This window comes from Chinchilla lanigera, unplaced genomic scaffold, assembly GCF_000276665.1.
Source record: "Chinchilla lanigera isolate Chin_1 unplaced genomic scaffold, ChiLan1.0 scaffold00032, whole genome shotgun sequence".
In the NCBI taxonomy this organism is placed as follows: domain Eukaryota; kingdom Metazoa; phylum Chordata; class Mammalia; order Rodentia; family Chinchillidae; genus Chinchilla; species Chinchilla lanigera.
The window spans coordinates 4,432,381-4,444,500 of NW_004955433.1; the positions used below are offsets into that span (position 1 = coordinate 4,432,381).

The 12,120-nt window shown below is 38.3% G+C and overlaps 1 protein-coding gene across 1 annotated transcript in view; it reads left to right on the plus strand.

The window, feature by feature from the left end:
• Positions 1-10,958: 10,958 nt before the first annotated feature.
• Prdm8 (PR domain containing 8) overlaps positions 10,959-12,120 on the plus strand; it is a 20,349-nt gene continuing 19,187 nt past the window's right edge. The window contains exons 1-2 of the mRNA XM_005388496.2: positions 10,959-11,381; positions 11,487-11,705. The gene's annotated coding sequence lies outside the window, so the exon portion shown is untranslated. The remainder of the gene's footprint in view (positions 11,382-11,486; positions 11,706-12,120) is intronic.

Below are 12,120 nucleotides of genomic sequence, written 5' to 3' on the forward strand. Positions count from 1 at the left end.
AACAGACATTTTTCAAGAGACATTCAAATGGACAATAGGTATATGAAAAAATTTTCAACATCGTAATCATTAGAGAAATGGAAATTAAAACAACAATGAGATATCATTTCAGCTCTGTTAAAATAGCTTTAACAAAAACAAAAGATACTATATTAGTGAAGATATAGAGAAAAGGATATCCCTCTACACTGTTGAAGGGAATGCAAATTAGTAAAACCATAATAGAAAACAATATGGAATATCTTAAAAAAACTGTCTTGATTTTATATCTGACCTCATTCAATGAACTGTGAAATAGTTGAACTTCTCTTTATTGAACTTGAACTTCTCTTTTATTTTCTGGAGGAAATTGTATAAAATTTGTGCTATGTCCTTGTTGAACTATTTGATAGAATCTACTTTGAAGATATCAATATGTAATACAACAACCATGGTTAATTTCCTGTCACCTTGTCTGTAGTTCAGTGTTGCTTGCATTGTTCTTGTGCTATTTTGTAAATGGATGTCTCTTTGTTAATATGTTTTTGTTCTTTTAGTTTTAAAATAAAAAAATTAAAGAGAAATTATTTGATAGAATCCACCAGTTATGCCACCTCAACTCAGAGATTACTTTTCACAGAACATTTTCTTAACTATGAATTAAATTTGTGTCTCCTTTATAATTGGCCAATTTATGAATCTTTTAAAAGAACTGTGTAGTATTTTCAGTGAGTCTTTATTTTGTTTCTGTTTTTAATTTACTTGTTTATTTACCTATTTTCTTTCTTTTCTTCTGCTTCTTTTGGGTTTATTTTTTTCCTCCTAGTCTAAGACTGAAAGTTATATTGTTGATTTGAGATCTTTCCTCTTGCCTAATATAAGCATCTAATGTTATAAATTTCTATCTAAGCAATATCTTAGAGCATTTAAAATTTGCTTGGTATATTTATTTTCTTCCATTTCAAAATATTGTCTCACTACTCTGAAGATTTCCTCTTTGGTGAATGATTAGGTAGATATATATTGTTTCACTTCTAAATATTGGGAGAATTTTCCTGTTAACTTTCAAATTTTTTTTCTTGTTTAATATACATGTGGTGATAGAACATACTCCATGTTTTTAAAATAATTTATTTTTTTGTTTTACAGTAGATGATGTATTCTGATGAGTATTTCATGCACACATAGAATATATATTCTACTGTTGTTCTGTAGGATGTTCTACAAATAACAAAGTTGTTTGATGGTGATGTTCCATTGTTTTTACATCCTTGTTCATTTTCCGCCAGTTCTTCTGTTACTTAGAGGACTGAATCTCTGATTACACTTTTGTTGCAATCTATTTCTCCTTTTACAGAGTTTGCTCCCCTTAATATAAAATATTACTCTGGCTGCATACTTACTTAAGATGGTTATTTTTCAGTGATAATTGAAATCTATTATATACTGATCTTTCTTATCCCTGATTTTTAGTTATAAAGTCTATGTCTTCTATTAGTATAGCAATTACATCTATGTATTGATTTATATTTTCAGTTATTTTTATCTTTCTATTATCACCCTACTTCTATTATTACGTGTAAACGTACTATTTGTAGCCAACCTAAATTTGATTTGTTGTGTTTTCTCCCTTTAATCTTTTCTGGTGTCTGTCTTTTCCATTGGTACGTCTAGAATACTCGAACTTAATGTATTTGCTATGTTTGCCTTTGGAACTATCACTTCATTTTTTGTATTTTATTCAATGTATTTAGGTTTTGTTCTTTGGTTTTCATTGTCTGTCTTTTTATTATAAACATTTTAGGTTTTTTTGTTTTTGTTTTTCGTGACAGGGCCTCACTATGTAGTCTAGGAAGCCTCGAGCTCACTATGTAGCTTAGGCTGGTCTCAAACTCTGCCTCAGCCCCCCAAATGCTGGGAATACAGGCATGTGTTACCATTCCCAGCTTGCCATTCTGGTATTATAATGTGGTGCCTCATGATTTTCATTTGTCCCTTGTTCTTTATATTTCGGTATAGTTTTTTGTAGTTTTTCTATAGAGCATATGACTTGTTAGTTTTGCACAGTCTATTTAGAATGAGAATTTCACTACATTAAATGAAGGATAGCTAAATGGAAGTGTAAAAACACCATCATATGTATCTTTTTAAACCTCCCTGTAGTAACAATCCCACCAGAAAATATTCTCTCCCTTCTAGTATGTTGAGCTGTGAAAAAACATGCATCACCAAAATCTTACATATCAACTCTTTTTTAAAGTGTAGAGTTTGCTGCTGTGAGATACATTCACATGGCTATGTAACCTTCATGATTATCCAATTCCAGAACTTTTTGCCTCTAAACTGCCTCTGAATTTCACTACTCTACTGTAGGTCGAACAAGTGTAGTTACATAATACTTGTCCTTTTGTGTCCAGCTTATGTCCCTTAGCACAATGCTTTTAGGGTTACTTATTTTTACAGCATATATATCAGTGCATAATTAACTTTTATGCCTAAATATTATTTCAGTAAATGAATATAAGATTTTTATGCTTATCCATTCATTAGTTGATGGACATTTGGATTGTTTCCACTTTTTAGCAAATATGAATATTGTTGGTATGAATGAGTGTGTGCAAGTTTTGTGTGGATATATCTTTTCAGTTCTCTTGAATATATATCTAAGAGCGGAGTCACTGGTGTAACTCTGCTTAACTTTTGAAGAAATGCCATGTCTCTTTCTCTCTGTCTGTCTCTGTTTTTGTCTCTGTCTCTGTTTGTCTCTGTCTCTTTTGCTCTATCTGTCTCTGGGTTTATCTGTCAGTCTGTCTGTCTGTCTGTCTCTTTCTCCTGTCTGTCCTTCCTGGCCACCATGAACCAAGTAGCTTTCCGAGGCCATGTACTTCCATCTTGATGTACTGCTGCACTACAGGCCTAAAAGCAAATGGGCCAAGTGACAATGGCTTGAAACTAGGAAACTGAGGCAAAACAAACTTTCCTTGCATTTAAGTTGCTCATCACTGGTACAGTATTTTTTATCACAGTGATGGAAAGCTGACTAACACATGGTTTGTTCTGCAGTCTCAATTCTGTCACACATGTTGCTTGAGCAGACGATCACTTATTATTCTGAGTGTCTGTCTTGTGCCAGCACTGCTGTGTCTTGACCAACATTGCTCTATAGGAAGTTTTGAAATCGGGACTGAAAGCCTTGCTAGTTTATTCTCTGTCAGGTTTGTTTTGGGTATTCTGGGTTCCTTGAAATCCCATTGAATTTTTGAATCAGCTATCAATTTCTACAAACATCAAGTAGGATTTTGATAGTGATTACATTGAATCTGTAGATTAAAAGGGGATGTATTGCTACCTTAACAATAGTAAATGTCACAATCCATAAACATGAAATGTTCTATTTATTTAGTCTTCTGTAATTTCTTTTAATAATGTCCTGTATTATACAGAGTAGAAATGTTGCACTTTTTGTTAAAGTTGTTCCTGATTATTTTGTTCTTTTTGATGCTATGATGAATGGAATTACACTATTATTTTTATTTATTATTATTTATTGATGGGGAGGGGACAGAAGAATGAGAGGGGAAGGGAATGGAGAAAAAAAGAGTTAGGAAACATGACGTACAGGTACAAATTCCCTATGATTAATATGACCTTATGTGTGGCAAATATGTACTAATAAAAAAGGAAAGGATATAGAAATAAAATTTATTCTTTCATAGTGTTTTTGTGTCCTTCAGATGGCCAAACTTACCATAGTAATTAGTTCTAATCATGTTTTAGTGGTTTTCCTGGCTTTTCTATGTATAGGATCATGTATTCTGCAAGAAGAGATAGTTTAATTTCTTTCTTGCCAATCTAGATATTTTCATTTCTATTTCTTGCTTCATTTACTTGTACTGGATATACCCTCCAGTACAATGTTAAGTGAAATTGGTAAGAAAGGACATTTCTCTATTGTCCTCCATTTTAGTGGGAAAACTTCCCATCTCTCATTAAATATCATGTGGCTTTTGTATAATTCCTTTATCAAACTGAGAAAATTTTCTTTGATCTGTACTTTATTGAGTCCTTTTCTTTTATGGTACTGGGAATCAAACTCAGAACTTTGAGCTTACCAGGCAAGTGCTTGTGCCACTGAGCTATATCCCCAGCCTCTTACTAAGTCTTTTATCATGAAAAGGTATTGGCTTTTGTCAAAGTTTCTTCTGCATTTATTGAAATGATCATATCATTTAAGTTTTTACATTGATATAATGTTTGATATAATAGTTTACCTTAGTGGATTTTCAGATACTAAGCTAACAGATGCTAATCCCTGAGATAAAAACTACATGTGGCAACATTTTATAAGCTCTGAAGTGCTGGATTCCTTTTACTAGTATTTTGTTGAGTATTTTCATATTTATATTAATAATCAATACTGGTCTATAGTTTTCTTTTCTTTTTTTTTTTTTTTTTTTTTTTTTTTTTTTTTTTTTTTCTCCGGTACTGGGAACCGAACTCACGACCTTGCGCTAGCCAGGCAAGCGCTTTGCCATTGAGCTAAATCCCCAGCCCCAATATAGTTTTATTTTCTTGTCCTATCTTTGTCTGGTTTTGCTATTAGGGAAAAACTGGCCTCATAGAATCGGTCAGAAATTTCTCCCTTTTCTTCTCTTTTTTGAAAAAGCTTGTGAAGAATTACTTTTACATCTTTTCTGAACATTTGGTAGAATTCAGTAGTGAAGACATGTGCACCTGGGCTTTTCTTTGAGATGGTTTGTTTTTTAAAGTTTAATTGAGAAATAAAAAATTGTATTTACTTATGATGTGCAACATGATGTTTTGGTACATGTATGCACTATGGAATGGTTAAATCAAGCTAACATCCACTACCTCATACGATTATTACCACTAGTAATAAATTATTGAGTCAATATGTTCATTTCCTGCAGGCTCATTCAGAGTGTCTGTTTCTTCACCAATTGGTTCTGAATCTGTAAGTTTTCCTTTGCTGTGATGAAATATCTGAGATAACTAACTTATAAGTGGGGAAGGATTGTTTTGGCTCCTGGTTTCAGAGTTTTCAGTTCAAGGTTGGTTGGTTCTATTGTTTTAGGCTGCAGCAAGCCCAAACAGCATGGTGAGAAGTGAATGGTGGAGCAAAAGTTTTCCCCTCCTGGTGGTTAGGAAGCAAAGAGGAAAAAAGAGGGAAGGTCTGAAGTTCAAATATTTTCTTCTAGAGCACTTCCCCAGTGACCAAAATATCTTGCACTAGGCCAAACCTCCTACAAGTTCTATCACCTTGAAATAGTGCCACAGGCTAGTAACAAAACTTTTATGATATGGACCTTTGGGAGATATTTAAGATTCAAACAATAGCAGTGTATTTCTAGGAATATGTCTATTTCTTCTAAATGATCTAATTTGTTGGCATACAATTATTAGAGTATTATTTGATAACCCTTTTTATTTTTATAAAGTCAATAATTATGCCCCCTCTTTCTCCCTTTCTGTCTTAGACAGATTGGCTAATTATTTGTCAACTTTGTTGACCTTATCAACAAGTACATTTTGATTTCTTTAAACACACTATTGTTTTTGTATTCTATTTTATTACTTTGTTTTAATCTTTGTTGTCTGTTTGTTTCTGCTCGTATTACATCATTTAGTTGGTCTGTAGCGTTGTTAAAGTCTATTTCCATATTGATTTGTACCTAATTGTTCAATCCATTATTTAGATAAGAGTATTGAACTATCCATTATTTAAAGTGTAGTATTTAATTTTCCAAATATTGTTGAGTTATCTGTGTCTCTGTTTAATTCTGTAAGTTTCTGGTTCATGTATTTTTGTATTTATTACCAAAGGACTGATCTACTTGTTAAACTTCCTTCATTATCTCTGTAGAAGAAACTTTTTGTGTTAAGTTCAACAATCCTGAACTATTAAGGTTGCTGTTTCTGGAGTTGTTTTTTTTGCCTTTTACTTCCAATCAATTTGTGTCTTTAAATCAAATGTGTCTGTCTTTCAGACAACATACGTTAGATCATGTTTTGTAATCCAGTCTAATAATCTATGATTTTTTCTTTTTTTTTAGTCACTTTCACAATTTAGACTTACAAAGGCAAGTATATGGTAAGTGTTCTTTTCATTGTCTTTTATGTAGAATATAGATCATACTTCTTTTTCCTTTGCATGCATCACAATTTTTTGCTAGAAATTTGGCATTTTAGATTGTAGCAGTTCTGGAAATTTATCCCTCCCTTCCCCAGGCTTGTAATTATTTTCTTGTTTATTTGCTAAGTGACTGCTGGGTGAATTTAGTGAAATCCAGTCCACCTCCCACTCCCTCCCTGACCTTCGCACACATTGTTGTAAACCTCTGAAGCTCTCTAATCAAAGAGGCACAGCTTTGAGATTACCCTGGAGTCGCCCTGGGATGACAGTGATACAGATAGGGTTCTTTTCCACCCTTTTCCTGACTACATCCAGCTGGTAAACTCCCCTAATTCTGCCCATTACTCTATTGTTGTCAACAGTACCTTGGTACATAAATCCCTCCACAAACTGATTCAATCCTTGTGTGATTCTTAGGATTGAATAGACTCAAAGGGCAGCGCTGATATTTGTATTAACCCCAGGAAGGCTCCTCCAAGATGTCCTATTTCCCATTTCTTGTCCCACAATATACCTGACCTACAGTTTAGACTACATCTTCATTCAATCTCTTAATCTTTTCAGTTGGTTCTGTCCAGTCTCTACTGTTCTGAAGAGTGCCCTTAGGTTTAAACTTCTCTACACTTGGTTTCCAGTGAAGTCAGCTCCTTCTGGAACAAATTAGGAGCTATCTGATTTATGGCATGATTCTTTCCCAGGGGCAAAATTTCTGAGTCAAGAGCTGAGGAACTAGGGGAAGAGACAATGAAGGACTTCTCTCTAAGATTGTAGCCTGCAGTTCTATCACCCTGCCCCTCAGAATGCGGAATCTTCTCTTCAAGGGCCAAGGGCAGAGCAATCAGAACTCTAGTATTCTCAATATACCACACCCAAGATAGCATTTCCAAGTTGAGCGCAAGAAGAAATTTCCAACTACCAATTTTATTCCTCTGAGACTTTGTTTTAGCAACAGGCAGCTGGGGTTGGCTGAGAAAACCTGAATGCCTGCTCCTTCTTGTGCTGGAAGCCCTCCAGCTTCAACCTGGGGAATAGAAAGAGCTGTGTTCTCAGCAGCAGCTGTTTGGAGTAGCACTTTTGCCTTGCTGACCTAGGAAGGACAAGGAAGGGAGTGATCTGCAAAGTACTATAGAATCACCTTTCTTCCCAGATTTTCATAGAGTTCCTTGAATACATATTTTCTCTTTTGCTTTTTACCCTTAAGGTAATTTTTGGATAATTTAAATTGTTGCTCCTTTATATGTAATTTTCATTAGTCTTTCCAGAAATCAATCTATTTCACTGCTATTTATTATTTGACTGTCTGTGGTATTATACTTCCAGAAGGATTCGTCTTTGCCTTTCGCTCTTCATTTTCATTTTTGCTATATTTGTTCCTTTCCATTAAAACTGCCAGTGCCAACCTTGTATCAGTTCTTTCAAGTTTTCAAATCCAAGTTTCTGGGAGGTTTGGCAGTGAGGCTTTTGTGTGTGTTAATAGCTGGAGTGAACATTCAAGATTCTGATCCTGGCTAAGGCTTCATCTCAGTTTCACAGAAGGCGACATGTTTCTCCACCGCTGTCCTCATTCCTCATTTTGCCTATGACTTCAGCTTCAGGAATAAAAAATGGGGAGGGCAAAGCTGGAAAGAGGAAAACTTTCTGCAATCTGAAGCCCACACAGACTCTGGATTCAAGGAAGCCCTTAGTAGTATTTCCTATTACTGTGGAGTTGATCTGTTATGAAGTAGTCATCTTTGGCTGAACTGCCTGGAAAATAACAGCCAGCAAATGACTAAGCAGGCACAGCAAGACAGCTTATGACACAGGAAGCCACAAATGATGAGAGACCTGGGCTGAGGATGCTCAAAGGAAGGAAGTCAAATTCTCCCAGGTCTTGGCTTGCAAAGTTTCCCAAGACTTTTTCAAATCTTTCATGAGAGCTGGTAGGAGCCTCTCTGCCAAATGCCTCTGTGAGATGATTCTTAAAAACTTGGATGCTTCAGTTTACAAAGTCTGTTAAGTCTTTACTTCCAATTGGAATTATGCATCAAAAAGATGTTTATAGGAAGGGTTCTCATAGAAATTTCTTTGTGAAAAATCTTAGTCTTGCATAGGTTATTCTTCGTTTGCTTCCCCCAGATCTACGGTCCAGCCTTCTTTCCCCAACTCCATCTCGCTAGCAGGTGACCTATGCTGATTCAATACCACCTGACACCTTATAGGATAGTTTCCTTGGGTCCGGCCAATAGTTCCCATAATTAACATGAAATTGAACTGTGTGAAAAAGAAAAAAGACTAGAGTGTTTATTCTGGATCCCTTCTCACTGAACCACTGCCTCCCAGGCAGTACCTATGTCTCTGTTACTGGTCCGTCCTCCAGCCTTCCAGTCCTTAGAAGGGTCTAGAAATACAAGTATTCTCCCAAGAGCTTCTGGCCAAGCTTGCGTCTGTGAGCCTCACTGTCTTCGTCTCTTTCTATTGCTGTAGCAAAAGACCCTAAATTCAGTAATTAATGGAGGAAAGAGCTTATTTTGGCTTATCGTCCTGAAGGTTGGGGAAATGCAACAGCAGGGTGCCAACACCTGGTATGGGCCTTGTGTTGCATCATACCATGATAGAGATGCAGGAGGGCAGATAAAGGAGGAGCCACTGGGCATTTGGCTTGCTTTATGACAGCACACTCTCCTGAGTGTGAGCCCCATCCCACGAAAGGATTAATCCACTCATGATGTGGTGCTCCCACAATCTCAGCATCTCTTAAAGCTCCTGCTACCTCTCAGGAGTCAAATTTCATTGCTTTTCAGAGAGCCAATTGATAGTCAAATCCTAGCATCCACAGTTTTATTTGTTCTCTGCCCACACTTTGTAACTAGTCTCCACATGCTCTCTCTCAGAAGAATTCTCCGGGTCTCTGGAACTGTTTTAAAACCTTCTACATGAGTCATGATCACTAAGCTTTATGATACATCTACTAGGCATTAACAATATCATCTTACAGATGAGGAAACATGAGTTAGAGAGATAAAATACCCAAAGTTACATGTCTGTTGAGTCAAAATTTGTCTAACAAGAGTCATTTCACTTATTTCATTTAAATATATTAAGTTCTATTCATACTTGTCTTGCAAAGACTAACCTTACTTAAATGTAAGTCAGATTTTATGTCAGCTGCATATTTATTGAACCCAAGTCCTTATTTTGAAGGAGTTTGATGAAATGCACAAAGAAGCTTCTAAATGTAAGTATAATATCTCTTTAACGACTGCAATTAAACCAGTTTGTACTTGAAACTTTTATTTTTGGTTTTTCTCCGGTACCGGGAATCGAACTCACGACCTTGCGCTTGCCAGGCAGGCGCTTTTGCCGCTGAGCTAAATCCCCAGCCCCTGTACTTGAAACTTTTAAAAATAACTCTTACACCTGACTTTTATTTGGTAATCTATACTTGTTTGGTGCTAAGAAAAACTGCTCTCTGCCCTTGGTTGCTTGACAGACACCTTTCATAGGCAGCCAGCCCTGCAGCTCTTGGGTGTCACATCCAACTCCTTTTACCCTCTGAAGACTGTTTTCCACAGGTTGGGTATGGTGGTTTAAACCTGTAATCACAGCTGCCTGAGAGGCTGAAGCAGGCAAAGCCAAGTTCCAGCCTTGAGACAGAGATTCTGTTTCCATATAAAAAGGGCAGAGAATGCAAACCACTCCCGAGAGGACTCATAATAGTAGCAGTAAAGGTAATAATCATAAATTCAGGGCAGTTTCCTTAGGTATCTGTGGTCAGATGACTAGGTCCAGCTGATCAAAAATGAAAGTATTTTCTGCACTAATCAAAAGAAACAACCATTTCTCTTTAACTCTGCCCCTTTCTTTGTGTTTAAAATAATAATATGATGCCTAGAATTATAGCAGTTATATTGTGACCAATATATTCCTATGAGCCAACATATTCAAGGTTGCTAGATAGGAAACAAATATAGAGGATGCCCAGTTAAATTTGAATTTCAGATAAATCATGAATAAATTTATAGTATCAGCATTCCCAAATATTTTACAGCATATATTAAAAACACTAGAATTTGTAGATAATACACACATATATAGCAGTTATATTGTGACCAAGAGCCAACATATTCAAGGTTGCTAGATAAATAAATATACATGTAATAAAAAGCTGTTAGATTCGCTCAACATATAGACTGAGTTGCACATACTTTAAAAGCCCTGAATTTTGTTGTTCTTGTTTTATTAAATATTGAATGGGTAAAAAGAGTATTTATAAAACATGTATGGGTGAAGAAAAGCAATACACTGAACAGCTAGTTAATCACCATCCAGCTTAAGACAGCCTCTATTCCAGATTGTTTAATTTTCCTTTGCATTTTGAGCAATTTCTTTGTTTTATTTATCTTTATCCTCTTAATTTTTTTAAAAAATTTTTTTTTCCAGTACCAGGAATCGAACTCACGACCTCGCGCTTGCCAGGCAGGCGCTGTGCTGCTGAGCTAAATCCCCAGCCCCCTCTTTATCCTCTTGAAAAGGCTAAGAATTGAAACAAGACCTTAACCTATTAAAATGCTGTCAAGAGGGGCTGATGCGGGGGCACGGGCACACACACGTGCAAACACAACACACACAAATTACAAGGCCAGTAGAACTATGCAAAATTAAAAACTGGAAGGCACTCTTTATCTTGGTCATCTGAAAGTCACGGCACAAGCAAGGCAAAGCCAAGTAGGGTTCTAGGTAGAGGTGTTAAGAGACAAACCAAGGAGAGGGAGAAGGAAGTCTTGCATTAGGGAGTAGGGGTTGGGTTTTTGTGTGTTTTCCAGAAGCAACCTCAACTTCCGGTTTCTAAAGGGGTTCCCCATCCTTGCCCTCAGTGCAGCCCCAGGCAGGCAGAACCGCGAGCAAACCTCCCTCCTGAGCTCCTTCATATGCTTTCTTGCTACGTGACTCTTCCTCCATCACCTCCTCACGGCATACATCCCCTGGGTGCCTCGCGTCCTCAGCTCCGCTTTCATCTTTTCCTGTCTCAGCACATTGTTTCCTCTAGTTCTCCTGCCAGGGTGGAAGGGAGCCATCGCATCCGGCCGCGCTCTGGGACTGGCAGCGAGTGAATGATTGGCAGCGGGCATCTCTGTCAGCGCTTTGGCATGCCGCAGAGTAGAAGCCCCGTGCTAATGAATGCCATCTACACCTACCAGATGTGCCACTGGGTGACATGCCAGATCTTTTACATAATGCCATTCTACCGGACACGAGACAGCTGGGGGTGAGGATGTCTTTGAATGCCTTGGGCTGGGAATGGGTCTGCCTTTTCTTTTTTATTCAGGCCACCCGCCACCGTCCACACGCCCAACCAGCTCCCTTTCCACAGAGAGGGAGGCTCTGAGAGATAGCATCACGCCCAGAGTTCTCAGAACACCTCGGCCTCCTGAATTCTCCCGCCTCTGCTGTCCTTCCGGAGCCCATCCAGATTCCAGAAAGGGGAATGGATCCGAAGGTTAAAGGAATAAAAGCACCGAAAAAACCTGAAATGAAAGGGGGCTCCAAGTTCCCCAGCCCGTCCCACTACTCTGTAGCTCCAGGTGCAAAGGTGAGCTACCCACGCCGGTCCCTTCGGTCGCCTCTGGCTCCGCCCTCCTCCGCCGCCCACCGAGCCTGGGCAGCGCTTATCCCCGAGGGTGAGCGTGAGCCTGTCATTTCCTGCCCAGCTTTCTGGCTGCAGTAGTCTTGGGCGGAGGCCTCCAAAACCCCGCGCCTTGTGGAGGGGAATGTTTCCTGCAGTGGGATGGCCAGGCCTGAGGGAAGGAAATCAGAAAAGCGCTTCTGGCCACCAGGGGTGTGCGCGCCTGTGGGTGTGCGGGGATCTCCGGTCCCAGTGCTCCGCCCGCGGAGGGACGGCGGCCGGGGCAGAGCGGGGCGGCCAAACGAGCCTCCAGCATCTCCACACCTGGCAGCCGGTCTGCCCAGGCCCAGGGGGCTGAAGGGCCAGCCTGGGCCGCCCGCTC